Source organism: Hylobates moloch, unplaced genomic scaffold (genome assembly GCF_009828535.3).
Source record: "Hylobates moloch isolate HMO894 unplaced genomic scaffold, HMol_V3 SCAFFOLD_9, whole genome shotgun sequence".
NCBI lineage: Eukaryota > Metazoa > Chordata > Mammalia > Primates > Hylobatidae > Hylobates > Hylobates moloch.
The window spans coordinates 14,062,735-14,086,711 of NW_026652284.1; the positions used below are offsets into that span (position 1 = coordinate 14,062,735).

A 23,977-nucleotide genomic window follows, 5' to 3' on the forward strand; every position below is an offset into this window, starting at 1 on the left:
GTCATTTACCAAAAAGGCACGCGGGGGATAATTCTTTATTTTATAGAAGCATTCACTAGGAAATTCCTTTCAATGTTATGCGTCCCTCATGTGCGTAATTTGCTACTTGATTTACAAATAAGGCAGTACCGTGCAGAGGTAAAGGGTACAGTTATGGGAGAGAGATCACTCCCCACCCAGCCCCAGGTACCCCAATTCTGCCAATTACCAGCTGCAAAACTTTATGTCCCTTTGCCTCCATTTCCTCATTTGTAAAAGGGAGATTATCGTACATGGTATCTATCTCATCTATAGGTTGCATGAAGAATAAACAAGGTAACTATAGATTGCATGAAGATAATTCTTGTAAAGAAAACTTACTACCACATAGTAAAGGCACAATATATGTAGCTAGTATTCCTTCCAATACTATTTTCTGAGTGCCTTCTATGTGTTTGGTGCCATCTGCCCTGTGTCTGCCTTCATAGAGCTTACACCGGGGATGTGGGCTATGGACATAGAAACAGGCAACAAATAACATAAACAAGATGATTACATGTTGTGGTCATAGCTATGTCCAAAACCAGCAAGACGCTGAGACAGAGAACTGCATGGGCAACTACTTGCAAATGTCCGGTTTGGAAAGCCTCACTGTGGAGGTCACATTTAAGTGACAGATGAGAAGAAGCCAGTGAGAAGGACAGTGGGGCTGCAGCCGCTCATTTCAAACATGAAGGTGCACGTGCCTCCTGCAAAATCCAACCCAGCAAGTCCGGGGTGGCCCTGAGTGTCTGCATTTCTTTCTTTCCTTCTTTCCTTCTTTTCTTCCTTCCTTCCATCTTTCTTTTTTTTTTTTTTTTTTTTGATGGAGTCTCGCTTTGTCACCAGGCTGGAGTGTAGTGGCACGATCTCAGTTCACTGCAACTTCTGCCTCCCAGGTTCAAGTGATTCTCCTGCCCAGCCTCCCGAGTAGCTGGGACTACAGGCGTGCGCCACCACACCAGGCTAATATTTGTATTTTTAGTAGAGGCGGGGTTTCACCATGTTGGCCAGGATGGTCTTGATCTCCTGACCTCATGATCCGCCCGCCTCAGCCTCCCAAAATTCTGGGATTACAGGTGTGAGCCACTGCGCCTGGCCTTGCATTTCTAACCAGCTCCCAGGGCTGCCGACGCTGCAGGACCACACTGTGAGTGGCCAGGGACTAGCAGAGGACAGGGGGCAGAGGGTGGATCCAGGTCCAGACGACAGAGTACCTTGAAGGCAAGTGGGGAGTTTGGATTTTATTCTCAGGATAGTAGGAAGCCAGGCGGAGTGACATGACTGAAGGATGCTTCTAGAAGCTCATTTTGGCTGCTGCGTAAAGACTTGCTGGGGCCAGGGCAGCCGCAGAGAGACCAGGCTGGAAACTGATGTCGTTGTCCAGGCGACAGTGGCTTAGACAAAGGTGGTAGTGATGGCAGAAGCAGGAAGTAGGTGGATTTGAGACCTTTGGACAGGTGAAATCAACCACACTTGCTGAGGTGTTAAATAAAGCCATCCATCATAATACATGTGCTTATCTTAATTTTTTAAAACTCAATAGTATAGAGTATAGAGCTCTCAAGCAGGGGTGATCTTGCCCTCCCATGGGACATTTGACAATGTCTAGAGACATTTTTGGTTGCCTCAGCTGGGGAGATGCTACTGGTATCTAGTAGGTAGAGATCAGAGATGCTGTTACACTACCTACATTGCACAGCACGGCACCCCCAACGAATAATTATCTGCCAGCATGTCAGTGGAGTCAAGGTAAAGAAACCTTGGGTAGAAGTACAGGAAGGCAGAAAAGTCCTGCCTGCCCCACCCCCATCTGACCCCCACACTCCAAAGATAACTGCTGTTCCCAGTGTGCTTGATGGTCCAGACTTTGTTCTATGCATATACACAGATTTCCCAGAAGCCACCTCACCGGTGAAGTAATGCTTGGAAAATGCTCAAAACTTAGCAGCCCTGAGCCCACCATAGGAAAAGACATCTGTTCATTTTGTCAAATCTGTTCTATTCCTCCCCCATGCGGAAGGTTACGGCCGCATTGCCCAAAACTGTATTCATTCTATCAGTTGTGATATTTTTTCCTTTCTCCAAAGAACTCTCCAAAAATTGCTATCCTTATGACCTAGGCAGCCTTCTCTCACTGGGACTAACTCATGAAACCTGAGAATTTCAGTGCAGGAAGAAATGTTGGGATAATATAGTCCTCCCCAAGTTCTTACTGTACAGGTGGGAAAACTGAGGCCCAAGACTTTTTGGAAGTGGGGAAATCCCCTTATAATAAGTAGTCTCTTCTTCATTTACTGGGATATTAATTTCAGATTTTCAGTTTAATACACAGTTATGGCTTATGTTTCTGATTTATTTTTCTTGGTCGTGTCTATATGTGAGGTTGGTTATGATGGCTGACAAAAGGGACATTCTTAGCCTTGTACTTCCTAAGTGCTGTGACAGGTGGTCTCCAAAAGATGGAAGGAATTTTACCAGTCCGTGAACTTGAGCTCTGTAGTCCGGGAAGACTGCTTGAATCTCTTTTCACTGGCTGAACTGAGCGTCATCTTCACATGCCCATCTGTGGGTACCACAGCTGTGCAGAGGTCAGTTTTGAGTTCAAGCTCACATGTGGAATGCTGCAGCCTGTGGCCATCCTCCCATTATCCATGCTGTCATCCCTTTCAAGGTCCCACAGAGACCTCCAAGTGGAAAGAACCATGTCTACCCCATTAGAACCCCAAGCAAGGACTCTGCAGGTCAGGGAGACCGACTCCATGTCAGCAATAAGGGCCCCAACAGCTGGAATCCAGTCTTGCCCTCCAGCTACCTGTGCCCTGAGCCCCAGGGAGGGACCCTGCCCCCTTCCTCCCCCACTCAGCCAGTAGAGAGAGGCGGGAGCCTCTTGAGAGGCTTAGGAAGGCACCCTGGGAAGCCTCCCTGCTTGTTTTCCTAGACCCCTCAGGTTGGGGGTAAATGGCGTGAAGCAGTCTGGTCTTTGATTCTTTGGCACTGGGGAGCCATTGAATGTTCTTGAGCAGGGAGTAACTGGATATAAAATGGCTGTTCCAGGAGGATCAAAATGGCAGCAGCGTGCTGGGTGAATTGGATGGACAGGAAAGACGGGGAAAGAAGCCTGGTAGGTACAGTGAGGAATAACAGTCTACCCCAGAATGGCAGCAGTGAAAACAGAAAAGGGGGAAGAGATGGGCATTTGTGACTAATGGATATTTGTGACTTACCCCTGAATGAGGGAGAGCCAGGGGTCATAGAGGACCTTGGTTTTGACCCCAGATGAGGAAAATGGTGACTGCCGACGTGGGAAATGGACAAAGTTTACTTAGCCTCTCCCAGCCTCACTTAAGACATCTGTAGAATGGGGTTGTGTATTGAGTGGTGGGGAGGATTAAATGAGATTGTGCCTGGAAATTAATCCAGGCCTGAGGGGAGTGGCAGGCACTAGGACCATGAAGAGCCTTATGAGCAGGGCTTTATCCTGGGAGGCCATAGGGAGCCATGGATGGATCTTGCCTGAGGGTGGGATGGTCACATTTGCCTTTTGGAAGGACCCCTCTGAGAGCAGTGGAGAGAGGGCACGCCAGGGGGGCAAGGAGACCACAGGGGGGGCCTTTGCAGTCTGTATCCAGGTGAGGTGTGGGGTTGGTCCAGACCAAGCAGAAAGTAGGGGGCAGTCCTGAAGCGGGCCAGCTGCCTTGTGTGCCTCCTCCCCTTTGTGCTTGGGGAAACCACTGGGAGGAATGCGAGGTGGCCAGCATGTGTCCTGGCAACCCCATTGTCGGGGGTATGTGTGACTGATAGGCCATCTCTACACAAACCCTGCACTGGGCCGGGCCCTCCAGCAGCTGCAGGACATCAGAGGATGAGCTGTTTGACCAGAGAGGCCACAGCTGTCCAGTTGGAGTGTGCGGCCCCAGCCAGAGTCACCCTCCTTCCAACACAGCACCCCCATCCCCCAACCCTGATCCACCCCTCCCCGAGTCTGATCCCCAAACCCCCCTGGCTCCTTGGGGACTGGATCTTAATTCACCCTGTTCCCACCACTCTGCCCTCATCTTTTCCTCCCCTGCGCTTCCGTGGGTCCCCTTCACTTCTGCTCGCTTTTCCCTCATCTGTGCTGTCCATGCCTCTCTGTTCCTTCCTGCCCCTGGCCCCTAGCATGTGGTCTCACTGGGGCTTCTTCTGTCTTTGCCCATCTTGGGCATGCAAGAGGCTGAGGGCAGAGGCTGGTGATGCCTGTAGGTCCTAGCACCGTGCCCAGCCCATGGGGAGGAGATGGAGCCCCAGGGGCTGTCTGCCTGCTCTGTCAATCCATCTCTGCTTCCTTTCTTTTCTCCTGTATCTGTTTGCTGGATGTGAATCATAACCTTGACAATAACGTTTTTAAGGGCAGGCCTGGTTCTTCCACCCTCTATTTCCTGCTAACAGCCCAGAGGCGTTCCCACCACGGTGATTTATGACCCTCTCTATGGGGTGGCGTCTTCTAGGGCAGTAGCCTAGGAGATATTTTCCAACTTGCAGCACTGGGACTCTGTCCTTCTTCCCTCACTGCTGGGGCCGCAGCCCTCTCTCAGTGAGTGACCTTAGCAGCCATCCTCGAAACACCCCGGCCAAGGAAAGAGCTCTGATAAAACCCTCAGACCCTGACTCTCAGCCCCCATTCCCGAGCCCCCATTTTGCAGGTGTGAGCGACCTGACTGTGCAAGCTGAGAGGATGCATGAGCACAGGTGGCATTAGCTGCTCACGCTGTTGGCACCAAGCTGGCCTCAGAAAAGGGGGGGGGGGGGTAGTGGGTTTTGTTTTACTGTTTGAGTCACTTATTTCATTTTAAAAAATTTATTAGATGAGAGTGTTTTTGGCTCACACAACGGAAACATTGCTAGGTCCAGCTGGATTTCTGGGTCCAGTGGTACCCTCTGGAGTTTCTCTCAATCTCCACCTCGGCTCGCGTTAGCTCCCTGCTGGTCCCCTCCTCAGGCAGCCTCTCCGCTTGCGATGAAAAGACGGCCACCAGCAGCTCCAGGCTGCATCCCGTCCTTCCTGCAAACCCAGAGGAGCAGGGAAGTCTCAGTGTTTCCCCCAAAGCAAAGAACTGAGCCTTACTGGTGCTGCCTGGGCCATAGCCCCGCCCCCTGGGACACAGAAGAACTGATGGGCTAGGCCTGACGACGCCCAGCCTTAGAACCTGCAAGGAAGAGGCCCTGCCTGGTAGGCAAGCACATGGCATGGCCACCACATCACCTGAGTGCTCAGCAAGGTAACCCTGGGCAGCCCAGCTCACCCAGCCCAGCATGGCCATACCCCGGGGCCTCCAAAGACCCTTGCTGGGAATCACTTGTGCAACAGGCTCGGATAGCTTTACACTCCAGAAAGGCAATAGCATTCTACTGGAAGGGTCTCTGCAGTGACTTCTTTTCTGATAACAAGAAGCACTCCTCAGTTTACCTGTTTGGGACATTCCTATTTGGTGTTTGGCTTTTGTAAAGAGAGGGCGTACCTGTGGGGGACCTGGCACGGGGTCATTTCCCCGAGATGCCATTGCCGTGTTCCCCAGCACCTGGGTGACTGTTACATCACTGCCTGTGACCTCAACTCTCTTCCCTCATCTTACAGCAGGGACAAGGGACAAGATCACAGCCAGGGAGTGTTGGGATGATTCCATTACAAAGATGATGTTTGTTGAATGGATGTCTGGAGAGAGACAGCAGCCAGAGGTCAGCAGCTTTGCTCCTGCCCCTCCAGAGCCCACCCTCACTGGGCAGTACCATCCAACCATCCATGCCCAGCTCATAGGGGGCTCCCAGGAAATAGCAGCTGATACTTGATCATTATATATTTTTTTGGAGACAGAATCTCACTGTGTTGCCCAGGCTGGAGTACAGTGGCATGATCTAGGCTCACTGCAACCTCCGCCTCCCAGGTCAGGTGATTCTCCCACCTCAGCCTCCCAAATAACTGGGATTACAGGCACCCTTCACCACACCTGGCTAATTTTTCTTTTTTTTTCTGTCTTTTTTTAGTAGAGACAGGGTTTGAACATGTTAACCAGGCTAGTCTTGAACTCCTGACCTCAGGTGATCCACCTGCCTCAGCCTCCCAAAGTGCTGGGATTACAGGCATGAGCCACCACGGCCAGCCATGTTGTCATTACTATTGTTATTGTGCTGGTTGTTCAGCCTGGAAGTTTCTCCAGGCTCAGGAAGTAGTCTTGACCCTTGCTGGCCTTCACCCCTCTGACTGCCTCCATTCCATGCATGTGGAGTTACAATTCCTTAGCTCATCTTTTGGATCTAAACACCCCAGAGGGTAGAGATGATGCTGGCGTAGCTCCTGGCCTGAGGGAATACTCACCAATGTACCAGAGGCTGGGGCACCCACCGTGGGGCTTTCAGGAGGATGATCTGGGTTTGAATCTGCACAGTGCTGGTTATGAGCCTGTGATCTCCACTCCCTTCCCTCCTCTTACAGCAGGGACGAGACAGCAGCCAGGGAGTGCTGGGATGATTCCATTTACAAAGATGACGTGCGAAATGTCCAGCTCAGTGGCTGGTACCGGGGCAGGGCTCTAGGCCTGTGGGTTGAGATTCATCTGTGGAGCCCAGAGAGGGTGGAGTTCCTGGACATAAGGCTTCAGGCAGCCCCATGAGCCCTGGATTGCAGGGGCTAACCCAAGGCGGCAGAAAGGCCCTTTCGGCATTCAGCCTTGACCCGTCTTCCAAGGCAGGTTACTTAAGACATTGGTATTTGTCTTTGCTACTGACGGCCTGGGACAACCCCTCGTCCCCTTCCTTCTCTCTGTCATTAGCAAACCTCTGCTTCTGACCTTAGATAAAGGAGTGCTTTGTTCACGGAACTGGTGTGTAGATTAAAAACTCCTTTTAGAGCAGGGCTTGGATTTTAGAGACAGGATTTTAGATGGGTTGAGAGGATGGACTCTGGACTCACTATCTGTCTCACAGCCGTGCTCTGCTACTTATTAACATGAGGCTTTGGGCAGGTTAAGGAACCTCTCTGGGCTCGAGTGTCTGTGACTCTAGCATGGGATTGGCAGTGGTGGCTGCCTCGTGATGACATGAGGTCATCCGGGCTCAGAGGAAGCATTCAGTGCGTGTTAGCTCTCCTGAGCACGATGGGAAGATGCATGCTTTTAAAAACGAAATGCCCTCTGATAAAATATGTACTCCTCCGAATTTGGAACCTGACACACACTGTCTAGATCCACCTGAAGCTGCAGGAGCCCTGCTGCCAGACACCAGGGTAGGAAATCTTATCCTGGGGCACAGTCCAGGAAAAGCCAGTGAATTCCCTTTAAATTATACAGGATTGTGCCCGTGGCCCTTGTGGCAGGCTAAATAATGCCCCCCTGCGCTACCCCCAAAAGATCTGCATCTTAATCTTAGAATCTGTGACTATTTACATTACGTGCTAAAAGCGCCTTTGCAGGTGTGATTAAGTTAAGGCTCCTGAGACACGAACATGATCCCGGGTTATCCAAGTGAGCATGATGTAGTCCCAAGAGTTTTTTTGTTTTGTTTTTGTTTTTTGGGTTTTTGTTTTTGTTTTTGAGACAGAGTCTCACTCTGTCGCCCAAGCTGGAGTGCAGTGGCGCTATTTCGGTTCACTGCGACCTCCACCTCCTGGGTTCAAGCAATTCTCCTGCCTCAGCCTCCCCAGAAGATGGGATTACAGGCATGTGTCACCACGCCCAGCTAATTTTTTGTATTTTTAGTAGAGATGGGGTTTCACCGTGCTAGCCAGGATGGTCTTGATCTCCTGACCTGGTGATCTGCCAGCCTCGGCCTCCCAAAGTGCTGGGATTACAGGCGTGAGCCACTGCGCCCGGCCCACCAAGAGTTCTTATAAGGAGGAGGCAGGCAGGCCGGAGTCAGAGAAGGAGGTGCAGTGACCAAAGCAGAAGCTGGAGGGATGTGCTTTGAAGGTGGAAGAAGGTTCCAGCAGCCAACAAAGGCAGGTGGCCTCTAGAAGCTGGAAGAGGCAAGGAAATGGATTTCTTCCCTGAAGCCTCCAGAAGGAACACAGCCGTTGGTCACCTTATAGACCTCTGACCTCCAGAACGACAAGAGAATACCTTTGTGTTGCTTGAAGCCACTAAGTTGGTGGCAGTTTGCTATATCAGAAGTGGCTGCGGAAGCAACATGAAATTAACACGGCCCTTCTTGGGGAGGTGGGTAGCCATTTATCAGGTTTTCACCCACGTGGAGTCAGCTGAGGAACAGTCACTGGTCCAAGTCTCCCCACCTGGCCCCCGGAGGCCCCTGCTGGGAAGGGCAGCCACCACTGCCATTCCCATGCTAGAGGCACAGACACTCAGGCCCAGAGAGGTTCCTTCATCTGCCCAAAGCCTCATATTAATAAGTAGCAGAGCACGGCTATGAGATGACTGCTATTTTCTCTTCCTCCTTCTCAGCCTCCGTGTTCCTAGATCACTCATCCCAAATGCAAATATATTTTTCAGTAGTAATTGCTTCTCTGGGGAGGAATTTTTTTTTTTTTTGAAGTTTGCCAATCTTTTTATTTCCAGCTGTTGAGACAATATTTTTGAGAGCTGATGCCAGCTATCAAACAGCCAGAAAGCTACAATAATTGAATACTTGACCATTTCTCTTTTAGCATATTCCTTGTTCTCCTCTTCCAGAAGTTGTAGGCATCTATTTAGTTTGATTACGTGTCATCTTAGTGAAGCTGCATCTACAACAGTCAGGTCATCCGATGTTCCTTCAGTTGTTGCGTCTGTATTTGAAATGCCATACGTGACGTTGTCATGATGAGGATTAGAAGTGGCCGGAGCAGACCTGCCACGCGACACAGGGAGAGAATCATTTCTGACCAGCTGTCCATTTTGATGAACAGCATTTTCACTCATAGACCATGCTCTCTTTAATCTGCCGGCTGCACAGATTTCTTCATTTTCAGGGGTTGTAAGAGATCTTTCTAAATCCAGAAAATCTAGTGGTCTTTCACTTAGCGTAAGTACATGGGTGGTTTTGGCGCCAGGGGTTTGAAGGGAGTTGACTGAATAAGGTCAAGATCTGCTGGTCTTGAAAGTGGAATATCTTCATTATTTCTTGCAACACCAACCCTCTCCAGAACCTGCATGATCACACTAGCATCTGGAACTCCTTCTTGGAATCCTTGCTCCAGGTCAGCGTTTGGCAGTGCTACTTTTTTTATTCTTTCTTTCTTTCCTTTTCTTTCTTTCTTTTCTTTTTTTTTTTTGACAGAATCTTGCTCTGTCGCCCAGGCTGGAGTGCAGTGGCATGATCTCCTGACTCACTGCAACCTCCTCCTCCTGGGTTCAAGCAATTATCTGCCTCAGCCTCCCGAGTAGCTGGAATTACAGGTGCCCACCACCACACCCGGCTACTTTTTGTATTTTTAGTAGAGACAGGTTTCACCATTGTGGCCAGGCTGGTCTTGAACTCCTGACCTCGTGATCCACCCACCTCGGCCTCCCAAAGTGCTGGGATTACAGGCGTGAGCCACTGCGCCTGGCCAGTGGTGCTACTTTTAACTTTTCTGGGATCCTCATTTGCTGACTAACGCCTTCAGTCTATTCCATTTCTTACTGAATTCGACCGATTTCTGCCATCTCAGCAGCAGTAGGAGAAGGAAATGCTGCCCCACTCACAAATGTGTACTTGCTATTTGGCACGATTTGCTTCTATGCTTCATAGTAAATCCTTTGACTTGCTTCAGTGTGCATGTGCTGGATTGAGAGCCACTTTTGTCCCCCTGGGCCCACAGGAGGGTCCCAATGAGGGCTGCCGCCCACCGGTTCCCGGGGGCATTGGGGCGGGTGCTCCCAGAGGCTGTTGGCCGAGAGCACGGAGGCGCTCAGGCACAGCACCAGCGTAGCAGCCCGCAGAGGGCCCCTCTGGGGAGGAATCTGAGAAGCCCACAGAACAGCCTGCGCTGTCACTCTGGGGGTTTCTAAATTAGAGCCATTCCAGGTGGCCCATGGAGGTACCTCTCCTAGTCCCCAGTTGCACTGGCTGCCGGCCCTAGGCCTCCCTCTCCAGGCTGCCACTGCCTGTCTTTGTGGGGAAGCTGGCTGTGGTTCCTGCAGTGGGATGGATATGGGCCCTTCTGTCTTGGGATAAACCTCTTAGCAGCTGCTTGAGATCACAGGCTGGCACCTAACTTGGAGTTATCATTCACACACCCAGAAAGGCAACAGGCCTATGGCACTGTTCTCTGGCCTCCCCAGGTTTCCCACAGCAAATGACAACAACAGCTTGCAGTGTGCCTGTCCTGTGCTGGACCTGGACTCTCAGAAGTGGCTGGGGAAGTAGACAGCATTTTCTTTTTCTTTTCTTTCTTTCTTTTTTTTTTTGAGACAGGGTCTCACTCTGTCGCCCAAGCTGGAGTGCAATGGCACCACCTCAGTTCACTGCAACCTCCATCTCCTGGGTTCAAGTGATTCTTCTGCCTTAGCCTCCTGAGTACCTGGGATTACAGGTGTGTGCCACCACAGCCAGCTAATTTTTGTATTTTTATTTAGTAGAGACAAAGCTTCACCATGTTGGCCAGGCTGGTCTTGAACTCCTGACCTCAGGCGATCCAACTGCCTCGGCCTCCCAAAGTGCTGGGATTACAGGTGTGAGCCACTGTGCCTGGCCAGCATTTTCTTTTTAACAGATGAGGAGGTGAAGTGCATTGCCAGGGGTGTACAGAATTAAACCTACATCCCACAGACTCCAAAATCCATCTATATTCCACTCTACTGCTAAGCCAACTACTGATTCACTCAACAAATTCCACTATACCACTATGCTGTGCTATTCCTTCATTCAACAAACATCTATTAAGCTCCTCTGGCCTGTGCCAGGCTTGTTCTTGGACTAGAGAGAACAGTGAACAAAAATGACAAAAATTCACACCCTTGAAAGCTTACCGCCTGCAGCCACACTTTCCAACAGAAATAGAATTCAAGGCCCATATATAATTTTAAATTTCCTGGTAACCTCACCTTTTTAAAAAAGGACAAAGAAACAGGCAAAATTAATTTTAATAATATATTTAGCTCGACATGTTCAAAATATGTCATTTCAACATGAAATTAATATAAAAATGTTAGTGAGGTATTCTTTTTGTCCTCCTAAGACTCAGAAACTTGATGAAAGCTAGTTCCCTCTGGCCACCTGACAGCAAGCTGGGTGTGATTGTCATTGGGTCACCTGGAGCTCAGCCCCACATTCTGTCCATCAGTCCGTTCTTGCCATGTGCCCCTTGGGACTGCACTGGTCACAGCAGTGGGCTCCGTGGCTCCCTGTTGCTGTGGAATTGAGGAGCCACCATTTCTCTGTGGATTTAGAGAGGTGCTGGGCCTCAGCTCAGAGGGCTAGGTTAATGCAACTCTCCGTTTGTACTTTGTCATTGTTACTGGGCCCTACAGAGCCACTTCCTATCTTTTCGTTGTTATTCTTTTATTCCTCTTTTCTCCCCTCTCCCATTGCATCCAGGTCACCCATCCTAAGATGTTTAATGTGCTTCTTGTTGGCTGTGGTCTTGTACATTGTGTCTTTCTCATTTCCGTGGATGATATTGGGTTCTGTCTCATTCTGATTGGTTATCCCCTACCTTATTTTTTTCAGCCAGCAATTTTGTTTTCCTGGCCACAAATTCAAGAGCTCACCTGCAGCAACACTATCCAATGGAAAGAGAATTCAAGCCCCATATATAATTTTACTTTTTTTTTTTTTTTTGAGACAGGGTCTTGCTGTGTGTCACCCAGGCTGGAGTGCGATGGTGCGATCTCATCTCACTGCAACCTCCACCGCCCGGGCTCAAGTGATCCTCCCACTTCAGCCTCCCAAGTAGTTGGGACTACAGGCACTCACCACCATGCCCAGTTAGTTTTTTTGTGTGTGTATTTTTTGTAGAGATGGGGTTTCGTCATGTTGCCCAGGCTGGTCTCCAATTCTTGAGCTCAAACAATCTGCCTACCTCGGCCTCCCAAAGTGCTGGGATTACAAGCGTGAGCCACCGCACCGGCCTGCCCCATATATAATTTTAAATTTCCTGGTAACCACATCTTTTTATAAAAGGACAAAGAAACAGGAAAATTAATTTTAATAATATATTTTACTTGATATATCCAAAATATGTCATCTCAACACGTAATTAATATAAAAATGTTAGTGAGATTTTCTTTTTGTCCTGATAAGTGCTGGCAATCTAGTGTGTGTTTTACACTTTTAATAGCACATCCCAATGCAGACTGGCCACATCTTGAGTCCCACAGAGTTTATTGGGACTCTCTTGTCCCCACAGTTTGTTCCCATGAGTCCCCCACCCTCGTTCATCTTCCCTAGGCTACCTCAAAGGAACCGGTTTTGCCCTCATTCTCTAGGATGTTCTAGCTCCTTCTCTGAGTCTCCTGACTCATCGATTCTTCCTTGAGTTCTGAGATTACTACCAGCTAGGGCTTGCTATATGACATGTCACTTTGTCCTCACATCACCCCCATTCTGAGACTCAGGGAAGAGCTGGCCCAGGGTTGCACACCTAGTGGATACTGAGCCTGATTCCAGACTCCAGCAGCCTGAGCACAGAGCCCAGCTCCTAACGAGCATCTGCTGCCCAACTGACTGCCCTCGGCCTTGACCCAGCAGGATTCCCAGGAGACATGGCTTGTGAGAAAGAAGCCCAAGCAGTCCTGGCTGAACTCTTTTTCTGAGATGTGTTGAGAATATCAATTATGTGTGGGTCCTCAGAGACCTGCAACTCCGTGGCTTACTCAAGGCAAAAAGTTCCCTCCCCGTCACTTAAAAGATGGAGGCAGTCCTCAGCCCTGAGTTTTTATTCCTATGATTTTGCTGTGTGTGCATCTCACTCACTGCATCTGACAATTACACGGCACTACACGGTGTGCACCTAGCTTATCCACCCATCCATCCCCCACCCAGAGACACCCAGACTGCTGCAGTGGACAGCCTCACCCACGGACCCTGTGTGGGATGTGAACTCAGGTGGAGACCTGCCATGCTGTGCCAGAGTGAGCGTGGACCACTTTGCAAAAGCCAATTGTGCACATCTCCTCCCTACTCTGAGTTCAGTGACGTCGTGTCAGTAGCTCGATAGTGCTATGATGGGAATATTTACACCACAGCGATGGGCCGTGGCAATCACTACAAATCCCGGCTGTGTGTGTGTATGCATGTGTGTGGGTGTGAAGGCGAGGGGAGAGACAGCTAGTTTACCAGCATACCACTGTGATGGAGTATGTGGAGACTTTGTTTTCTAGAGACATGGTCTCACTCTGTCACCCAGGCTGGATCGCAGTGGTGTGATGAGAACTCACTGCAGCCTCAAACTCCTGGGTTCAGGTGATTCTCCCACCTCAGCTTCCTGAGTAGCTGGGACTACAAATGTGTGCACCAGCACACACAGCAAGAGACAGGGTCTTTCTATGTCGCCCAGGCTGGTCTCAAACTCCTGGCCTCAAGCAATCCTCCCACTTCAGCCTCGCAAAGCACTGGCATTACAGGCATGAACCATTGTACCCAGCCCTTTAATTTTATTGAATTAAGTGCTTCCAGACTGATACCAGAATGACCATCCAATTTTACATGTCATTTCAAAAAATTTGTTTTCCCAGTTTCCAATTTAAAGAGACTTATGAACAAGTATGTGCATTAAAAAACAGTGACAACATAATTTCAAGTCACTTATTAATTCAGCTAGTTGGCCCTGGGATGTAGTGCAGAATTCTAAAGATAAGCGTTGACTAGAATTCAGTTTCTAGTTTTGGCATTCTAGGACTCTTTCAAATGCAAGGGACAGAAAACTCAGTGTAATGAATGAGCTCTTACCACTCAGCCCTCCAGGGGTTCTTCAGACACAGCGGGATCCAGGTTTGCAAACAGTGTCATGAGGACTCACTTCCTGCCGTTTCGTTCTGCTTTTTGCTGTGTTCATTCATTCCCAGGCAGGCTTTCTCTGCCCACTGCTCTGAGCTGCCTATGCAATGGAGGAGTGTCTCTTTCTCAGCAATTCCAGGGAAAGTTGAAATTTGAAACTCCCTGGCCCAGTGTGGGTTACATGTCCATCTTGAAATTATCACTGTGCCCTGGAGTGTGGGATGCCCTGATTGGCCAGGCTTGGGCATGTGCCTGCCCCGTGAGCCAGAATGAAAGTCATACAGACTGAGAATGGGGAGGGCCCTAGAGAAGGAAAACCAGGCACTGTTCCCAGCAGGATAGTAGTGCCTGCTGGGCAGGTAAAACAACAGCATCCTCTCAACTTCTCTGGGGCGCTTGAGACTGACCGGCGCCCCTCCCTGTTGGACACCTCCTCCTGTGACCTTTGGACCCTGCGTTTTCAGGGCTTCCCGGCCTCTAACTAAAGAGGCCTTCTCTGCATCTTTACCCAGGCCATATTCTTACTCTGCTTCTGGCTGAGGCTCTCTGCAAAAGCCCCGTACTGAATCACTCACCTCATTCCTGCCAAGCGTGTGTCGTGACCAGTGCTCCGATTATGGGCACAGGCTCCATGTACTCTCTCGTCAGGATGGTATCATTATTGCCATTTTACAGATGAGGAAACCGAGGCTCTCCGTGGTGGAAGGAGCAGCTAGTGAAGCAGATGCACACCAGGGTCCTTGCCTTCAGCTGCCATAGCCCTCCACTTCCCTGATCTCGGTGTGTCTCTGTCACCAGAGCCCTCCAGCTCTGAAACTATGTCCCTTTCCTTGTGGTATCTGCACCCAGCCAGCGGCCACCTTTCCTCCCACAACTGTGAGCCTCTCAGCCTGTGTGGGCAGGCTTAGCTTTGTCTCTACGTGACAAAAAAAAAAAAAAAAAAAAAAAAAGCAGATTCAATAAGATAAACCTTTATTTTTCTCTTATGTAAACAGAGTCCAGAGGTCAGCAGTCCAGGGCTGAAAAGGCAGCACCGTGATCCTCAGGGACCTAGGCTCCCTATATCTTGTTGCTCTGCCATTCTCTACCTCACATCCCAGTATGGCTGCTTGAGCTCTAACCATCACATCTGCACTAGAACCAATAGGAAGTGGGAAGCAGGGGGAGACATGTCTCCTCATTTAAGAATGCTTCCCTTCCTGAATGTACCCCACCCCCTATACACACCCTGCTTATATCCCATTGGCCAGAACTTAGTCACATGCAACAGCTAGTGAGCTGCCTAAGAGGCTGGGTACTGCTATCTTTATTCTAGGAAGCCATGGAAAGCCGAGCATCAGCTTACTATGGAGGAAGGGGAACACAGATGTTGGGAACCACAAATAGGCAAAATTAGTATTACTATTATTTTTTGAAACAGAGTCTCACTGTGTTGCCCAGGCTGGAGTGCAGTAGCGTGATCTCAGCTCACTGCAACCTTCACCTCCCAGGTTCAAGCGATTCTCGGTGCCTTAGCCTCCCGAGTAGCTGGGACTACAGGTGCCCACCACCACGCCTGGCTAATTTTTGTATTTTTAGTAGAGACGGGGTTTCACCATGTTGACCAGGCTGGTCTTGAACTCCTGACCTCAAGTGATCTGCCTGCCTCGGCCTCCCAAAGTGCTGGGATCACAGGCGTGAGCCACCCCACCTGGCCAACCGGCAAAACTAAACCACCCTGCTGACCAAATGAAAACGTCAGACCAGTGAATTGGCACGGTCTCTTTTCTTTCCCTCCAGCACAGGGAGAAGGAGGAAAGAGCAGCAGGCTCACTGTGCTTGGAGGTGAGCTGTGCCAGGCAGATGACATCTCATCTTGACCAGATCGCTCTGGTGCATTCCTCAGGAGGTCAGCCCCGTTTCCGGCCCTTAGCTGGGACCTGCTTGGTGTTTACAGATTGACATGGCAGAGGGGAAAAACACCCAAGATGTGCCCAATGAGCCCTGTGAAATCGTTTTCCAGCATGAAAGTTTCACCAGGGCTTCTCTATCGACAATGAGGCCACTTCTGAATGCCATGCTGGCTGTGAAGAAAGCCGATTGTGTCTTTTTTTAGTTCACGGAGTTTTTTTTTTTTTTTTTTTTTTTTGAGACGAAGTTCCACTCTTGTTGCTCAGGCTGGAGTGCAACGGTGCAGTCTCAGCTCACTGCAACCCCTGCCTCCTGGGTTCAAGCAATCCTCCTGCCTCAGCCTCCCGAGTAGCTGGGATTACAGGCACCCGCTACCATGCCCAGCTAATTTTTTATATTTTAAGTAGAGATGGGGTCTCACCATGTTGGCCAGGCTGGTCTCGAACTCCTGACTTTCAGGTGATCCACCCGCCTTGCCCTCCCAAAGTGCTGGGATTACAGGCGTGAGCCACCACACCCGGCCAGTTCACAGAGATTTTTAAACCCAGAGGAGCGGGTGGTTGTGAGGGTGGGCTAGCCACGGGTCGGGGAAATCATAATGCCAGCTTTCCCTGCAGCATCATGTCTTGGCAGCACCAAACACAGATGAGGAAACTGAGCTCTGAGAGGCGTAAGGAGCAGCTACTGAAGCAGATGCATGCCAGGGTCCTTGCCTTCAGCTGCCATAGTCTCCCATCTCCCCGCTCTCCATGTTTCTCTGTCACCAGGGCCCTCCAGCTTTGAAATGATGTACCTTTCCCTGTGGTACCTGCACACAGCCAGCCAAACACTGCTGGATAACACGCTTACCCCTCAACCCTATGAGACCAATATTGTGTCCTAGCTGCTGCTGGGCAGAGGTGGGATTTAGTTCCCTCCTGTGAGCTGATGTGCCCTGACTTCTCTGCAAAGTGGGGACCATAGCACTTCCTTCCCGGGGCTGCTGGGAGATGATGTGTGAAACATATTAGCAATACCATGGAGGTTGTGAGTGCTCGGTCCAGGGTAGATCTTTTTTATTACCCAGTGGGAAAGAGGGGCTAAGCGAAGCAAACGTGGGCTGGATTGCGTCCCCCGCCAAATTCCTTTGTTGAAGCCCTCATCCCCAGTACTCAGAACGGGATTGCATTTGGAGATAAGGCCTTTACATAGGGGATTAAGGTGAAGTCAAGTCATATGAGCGGGCCCTAATCCAGTATCACCGGTGTCCTTGTAGGAAGAGGATCGCCTGAGCCCAGGAGTTTAAGACCAGCCTGGGCCATACTGGGAGACTCCATCTTTACAAAAAAATGCCAGGCTTGGTGCATGCACCTATAGTCCCCAGCTACTCAGGAGGCTAAGGCAGGAGGATTGCTTGAGCCTGGGATATCCAGACTGCAGTGAACCGTGATCATGCCACTGTACTCCAGCCTGGGCAACAGAGCGAGACTGTGTCTCAAAAAAAAAAAAAAAAACAGAAAGAGAGAGATTAGGACAGAGACACACAGAGAGGGACAACCGCATGAGGACAGAGGGAACAGGTGGCCATCTACAGGCCACAGAGAGAGGCCTCAGAAGGAACCAACCTTTGTCAGAAGGAACCAACCTTGATCTTGGACTTCCAGCCTATAGAATTGTGAAAAAATAGATTTCTGTTGTTTCAGCCACCCTGACTGTGGTACTGGTTATATCAGCCCCAGCAAACTAATACAAGCTCTTAATCTCTCTTCCCCTCCCCTTCCCTGCAAGCCATCCCCTTTTAACCTTAATTCCAGTTTTATGATTAAACATCTCAGCGTCAATTATTTACAACACATCCAGATGAGTATCAGAGTTGCAGGGGACTGAATGACTCACACCGGGGAAGCTGGTTTTTATGAAGGTAAAACGACACTAAGAAAAACAGGGAATTGTATCTCCTGACCACAGAGACTGAAACTGACCTAGGGAAAGTTTCTGGCAGCCGCAGCACAGGGAAGGGTCTCTTCGTGGGAGTGAGGGGCCCGGGAGGCACTGGGCAGTGGAGTGTGCCACAGGTGCCTCACACCTGTATATGGCACCTGCCAGCACGCAGGCTGTTTACTTACCCAATAGTTGGTTTGACTGGGCACAATTCCTTCATCCAGATAAAACTAATTGCCCGGAGTGAGTCGTGTCTAGTTTGAATCTTTGCTGCACCATTCACTATGTGACTTTGAGCAAGTTTCTTAACTTCCCTAACTACAGGTTCCTCTTCTGTGAAATGGGGCTTATTCTAGAAACTTTTTCATCAGCTTGGGAAGTTTAAGTATGGTAATAAATAACTGAGAAATTAGACTATGATTATATTAAGTAAATAATATTCGTAATAAATCATTAAGAAAAGTAAATATATAATATTAAAATTTTATAAATGAAAACAAAACAGAATACATGAAATTAATAAAGAAAAGTAAATATATAATGATATTAAAATTTTATAAATAAAAACAAAATAGAATACATAAAATTAATAGTAATAAGAAGTAATAAATAATAATAAAGGCATGTAAGGCACCCAGCACTGGCACTTCATAGGAGCTTAGGAGAAGGTTCACTGTAGTTGCCACAATTCCAAAATGTAACAGTTGGAAAAAGAATCAAGTGTGACAAGTGACTTCCTAAAAATCAGAGGCAGGAAGGAAACCCAGGACTCGAGAAAGCAGCTCTGGCTAAAATGCTTCAAGTAGGAAAGTCAGGTATAAAGTGGAGATGAGGGAACGGGGAATGGCGAGGGGATGGGGACAAGCTCGGCTCCATACCAAAAGAGCTCTTGGCAGCAGGTTTGGGAACCACTTCTATAGCGACAGCATTGCTGTGGCTAAAATAGAAAATGTCCAGATATGGGCAGGACTAACTTTCTCAAACGGTGTCCTAATCTCCAGAATCAGAGCTGGTCTAAGAAAAGTCTGGGAACACAGAGGGCTTGCTTCTGCAGGACTCATGGGCCTGCAGAGGGCTGGCTGTCTGCTCCACGTACCTCGAGTTTTGGCTTAAAAGCCCTCATATAATGAGTACTTAAAATAAACGTCAGTCTTGTCCTGTCGTCAGCACTTTGGAACTGCAGTTTTGAGCCCCCAGAAAGTGGGGTGCCTGCTGACTCAAGCACGAGAATACCTTTATTAGGTTTTTTTTGTTCCAGCAATGTTAGAACAAGTGTAAACTTGGCTCGTTAGCAGAATCCTGGGTTAAAATATAAACTTGGTAGAGGAGCGCCGCCATGCTGAGCCTCCCTCCAACCTGGCCACATGAGGAAAGGGCGCATAATTCACCAAGCGATTGGTTTTATCAGGATTGAGAAACTGTGCCTAATCAAATCAGCTATCGAGTAGGTAAACAGTCTGTGCTGCCAGGCACCATACACAGGTGTGAACGGGAACACCGCCTGCAAGGAGTTGCCTGGGTCTGCCATAACAAATTACCCCAAACTTCATGGCTGAAAACAACACACATTTAATGTCTTGCAATAAATGTGTTCTGGAGGCCAGAAGTCCAACCTCAGTTTCATGGGCTAACATCACAATGTGGGCAGGGCTGGTTCCTCCAGAGGCTGTAGGAGAGCATGCGTCTCCTTGCCTTTTCCAGCTCCTGGAGGCACCTGCATCCCTGGACTCGTGACTCTCTCCTCACATCCTCCAGATGCTTCCATGATTCCATCTCCTGCTTCCTCCTTTGACCTTTCCACTTCCCTCTTATAAGGCTACTACTCATTAAATTGGGCCCCCCTGGATGATCCAACATAATCTCCCCATCTCAAGATTCTTAACTTAATCATGTCCAAAAAGGCACTTTTTCCATACAGGCTAAAAGTTACAAATTTTGATTAGGACCTGGATATCTTTGAAGACCACGATTCAGCCTCCCCTGTGCCTGTTCCCAAATTCCAAGAAACACAGGGTGGGGAGCAGCAAAGGACCCTGTGCAGGACCCCACTTCTTCTCTGCCCCTAACTTGAATGGCCTTGAGTTAGTCTCTGACCCCTTCTGGGCCTCTGTAAAGATGAATGGACGCCCACCTGCCTCCAAAGGCCTGTAAAGGATTTCTGGCACAATTAGAGCAGCTACTGTCTGCAGGGCATTGGGTCAAGGCCCTCAATGTATTCACTCATGGATTCTTCAGCTTTATGGTCCCTGAAAAGTGCTGGGCAGGCTCCTGAGTTAGAGCATTGGCTCTGTGGTTCCCTCCTCTGCCTGGAATGTTCCTCCCCAGGTATTCTTGTGATTCCTCCCTCACATCCTTCAAATCTCTGCTCAGATGTCATTTTCTTGGTGACTGTGTACCTGGCCACTGTTTTTTGTTTGTTTGTTTGTTTGTTTGTTTGTTTTTGAGACAGAGTCTCGCTGTGTCACCCAGGCTGGAGTGCAGTGGTGCGATCTCAGCTCACTTGCAACCTCCGCCTCCCTGGTTCAAGCCATTCGCCTGCCTCAGCCTCCTGAGTAGCTGGGATTACAGGCATGCGCCACCATGTCCGGCTAATTTTTGTATTTTTTTTTTTAGTAGAGACAGGGTTTCACCATGTTGGTCAGGCTGGTCTCAAACTGCTGACCTCATGATCCACCTGCCTCGGCTTCCCAAGGTGCTGGGATTATAGACAGGAGCCACCACACCTGGCCTGTTTTTTAAAATCACTACCCACAGCTGTTATTTTCTTCTAGCTTGTATTACCTGCTACCATACCATAGACTCTGATGTGAACTCTGTGGGGACAAGGCCTTCTGTCCGTTTTGATTGTTTCTTATGTCCTCAGTGCTTAGATCAGGCCTTGGTCCATAGTAGGTGCTCAGTTAATATTGTGTTGGGTAAATGAATAAACACCCGTAATCAAAATTCTGAGCTCGTCACTTATAAACCCAGTGAGGTAGATCCCAGTAAAATTCACTTTGTACAGATGACAGAGCTGAGACTGAGAGCCCTAAGAATTGTCTTGTCTAGGTAATTACTAAGTTACAGAGCTGAGATACAAACCCGGCCTCTGATCTGGAGCCCAGGCTCCCAGTCCCACGGCATGACAGGTAGAGTGGATACTCACCAGCACCCTCTGCAGTCCCTGATTTGATAAATTCTCATCTCTGCCCTTCTCTACTTTTTTGCTGCAAAATGCCCCTTGGGGAAGACAAACCAAATGAATTCAGTCAGTGTCCAGAACTGCCTGTCACACAAGGACAAATGCTGAGTCCAGATGGCACCGAGGTTCACACGAGCCTGGCTGGCCACCAGGAACACTGACCACAGGCAGCAACGTGGAACAGGTTCCAGCTTCTCTTCTAGGCCCCCAATCCTCCCACTCTTCAGATTCCAAGGCTAAGCCTCCAAAGTTGTCCGCCTAGGCCAGGTGCGGTGGCTCACACCTGTAATCCCAGCACTTTGGGAGGCTGAGGCGGATGGATCACCTGAGGTCAGGAGTTCAAGATCAGCCTGGCCAGCATGGTGAAACCCCGTCTCTACTAAAAATACAAAAATTAGCCGGGTGGGGTGGCGCATGCCTGTAATCCCAGCTAGTTGGGAGGCTGAGTCAAGGAGAATCACTTGAACCCAGAAGGCAGAGGTTGCAGTGAGCCAGTATCGCGCCACTGCACTCCAGCCTGGGTGAGAGAGCAAGACCTCATTGGTGGGAACTCTGCCCTGCCTTGGTGGAAAGGCTGGCTTTTCTGCCGCTCCGCGGATGAGGACAGCCTAAACAAGGGGGCTTTGTGGACAGAGGCTGCCACTTACTAAACTGAGACTTTGGGCAAGTTTCTCCACCTCTCTGCGCCTCAGCGTATTCCTTGATACAGTGGACAGAGGTGGGGATAACAGTACCTCCCTTATATGATTGTTGGGTGGGATAAATGAGCTAAATTGTGGAAAGCGCCTGGGGTGTCAGTGTCCTAACTATGTGCTGGGGGTTGGGGGACTGGAGTACTGGGGGTCTGGCTGGTGGTCAGAGCCTGTGCTTAGCCTTGTTTGCCAGGGTCGGAGGGCTGCTGATGTCATCCACAGAGACACCGATGGCCGGAGCGTGGAGAAGGTTCGAGGTGTCAGACTCACATTGGGCTGATGGGGACAGGAGATCTGCATCCCTCAGTGCTATCCTGGCAGAAGAAGACTCTGAAATGTGAGATGTCACATTTCCCAAGAAATACTGAATGTGACTGGGTCCCCCATGCCAGCCTTCTAAATAAGGCTGGACACCAGCCACCTGCTTAGAGAAAGACACTATGTCAAGCTCCTCAAGAAAAGATGTGTGGTTCATGAACTCACTGCGTCTGCTTCTGGTCCCTGGAATCTTCAGGATGAACTTGTCTTCCTTAATTTCTCCAACACTTACATGGATTAGCAAGGCCCCTGGTGATGTCACGTTTTATACAATTCACCGACATCTTGTGTCTGGAGTCGGGGAGGGAAGCTGCCTCTTTTCTCTGTAAGCCATGACATGTTCTGGAAGATGCCCACTTTCCCATTGCTGTGGGATTACTGAGGCTGAGCCCTCACCCTGGAATACCCTGATCTCTTACCCCCAAATTCCACCCACAGGAAGGCCACAGAGGCCTCAAGGCCCTGCAGAGCTGCATGCATATCTTCCTTCTCCCTGCCCTCCTCAAATTGAATCCGTCACTCTTTTTGGAAGCTCTTTGGACATGCTCCATTTTGGCAGTGCTACTTGGTGTTTAAAAGCATGGGTTTTAGAATCAGGCATACCCTACCCCCGCCTTGTACTCACTGTGTGATCTTAGATAAATTACTTTCCCTCTCGGAACCTGTGTCCTTATCTATAAAATAGAACCAATAACTATTAAATGATGATGCACATAAAGAGCTCCACAGACGGCCTGGCACAGAATTGGCATTCAACACACGTTGACTCTTTCTCTGATGCTGACTTCCCTTCTGCTGGGAAGAATCGCCTGTCTTCCTGCTGGATTGTAAAAGTCTGTCTCACGTATCTCTGTATCCCCCAAAGCCCCTGGCATACAGTAGGGGATGGGCCGGGAATTGTTTAAATCTAAATCTTCAACAAGTCATTTTAAAAGAAACGTTCAGGTCCAGTGGCTCATGCCTGGTAATCCCAGCACATTGGGAGGCTGAGGCAGGCAGATCGCTTGAGCCTGGGAAATCGAGACCAGCCTGGGCAACAGAGCGAGACCCTTTCTCTACAAAAGACACAAAAATTAGCTGGACATGGTGGTGTGTGCCTGTAGTCCCAGCTCCTCAGGGGCCAAGGTGGAAGGATTGCTTAACCCTGGGAGGTCGAGGGTAGAGTGAGCCGTGATCATGCCACTGCAGCCTGGATGAGAGAGTGAGACCTTGTCAAAAAATAAAAAAAAAAAGAGAAGAAAGGGAAGAGGAGGGGAGGGGAGGGAAGGGAACATTTACCTGTCACCCCGTCACACTTTTGTCCTGAAACACCCCTGGGAAGAAGGAGGGAGGGAAGGGAGGGAGGGAAACATTTACCTGTCACTCCCTCGCACTTTTGTCCTGAAACACCTCTGGGAACCTGGGTGCCTTGCCCAGAAAGTGGCCCCCAGGGACTCAGCTTTGTGGGAACCTGCACAGTGCAGGCACAGGTGGACTTCACAGTCAGGTGGATTTGATTATGAGTCGACTGTGCCACTTAACCGGCTGTGTGGCCCAAGGCAAATTACTTACCCTGTCCAAGACTCCGAGATGGTGGGGCGGATCATTCCTTGAAGGGTGGCGGTGAGGATCGGGTGAGTTTAGGAATGCACCTGATTCACGCTGAGCGTCAGCTGCTGCTGATTTCATGATAGCTGCTGCGGAGACTGCTATTCTTGTTACCATTATTCTTCTTACCCTGCCTTGTATATTACTTAACATCCTTCTTTTTCCCATCAGCTCTCTCCAGCTGGTCAGCCCTCCTCCCAGCTCCCCTGCCTCTATGCCTCATTTGCACATTGCTTTTTGTTTTTCCCGAGTGCACAGTCTAAAAGATCCCTGGTGCTCTGTTGAAACAGGAACCTGACACCCTTTGACCTTGGTCCGTGGGGAGGTGGCCCGAAACTCCCTCCCAAGCAGGACAGGAGCAGGGGCTCAGCACCTTTCTTCCTACCCCCACTGCATGGGACTGGAAATTGTGACAAAAGTGATTGTGGGCCGAAAGTTGGCAGAGAGAGCCCCACTGAATTCCTCCTTTGTGATGTGAATGTAG

At 49.5% G+C, this 23,977-nt stretch overlaps 1 protein-coding gene and 1 pseudogene across 4 annotated transcripts in view; one reads left to right on the forward strand and one right to left on the reverse strand.

Moving 5' to 3' along the window:
- TMEM51 (transmembrane protein 51) overlaps positions 1-23,977 on the forward strand; it is a 69,757-nt gene that overhangs the window by 32,341 nt on the left and 13,439 nt on the right. The gene's annotated exons all lie outside the window — the stretch shown is intronic.
- Positions 4,902-9,248, reverse strand: LOC116813778 (mitochondrial fission factor-like; annotated as a pseudogene).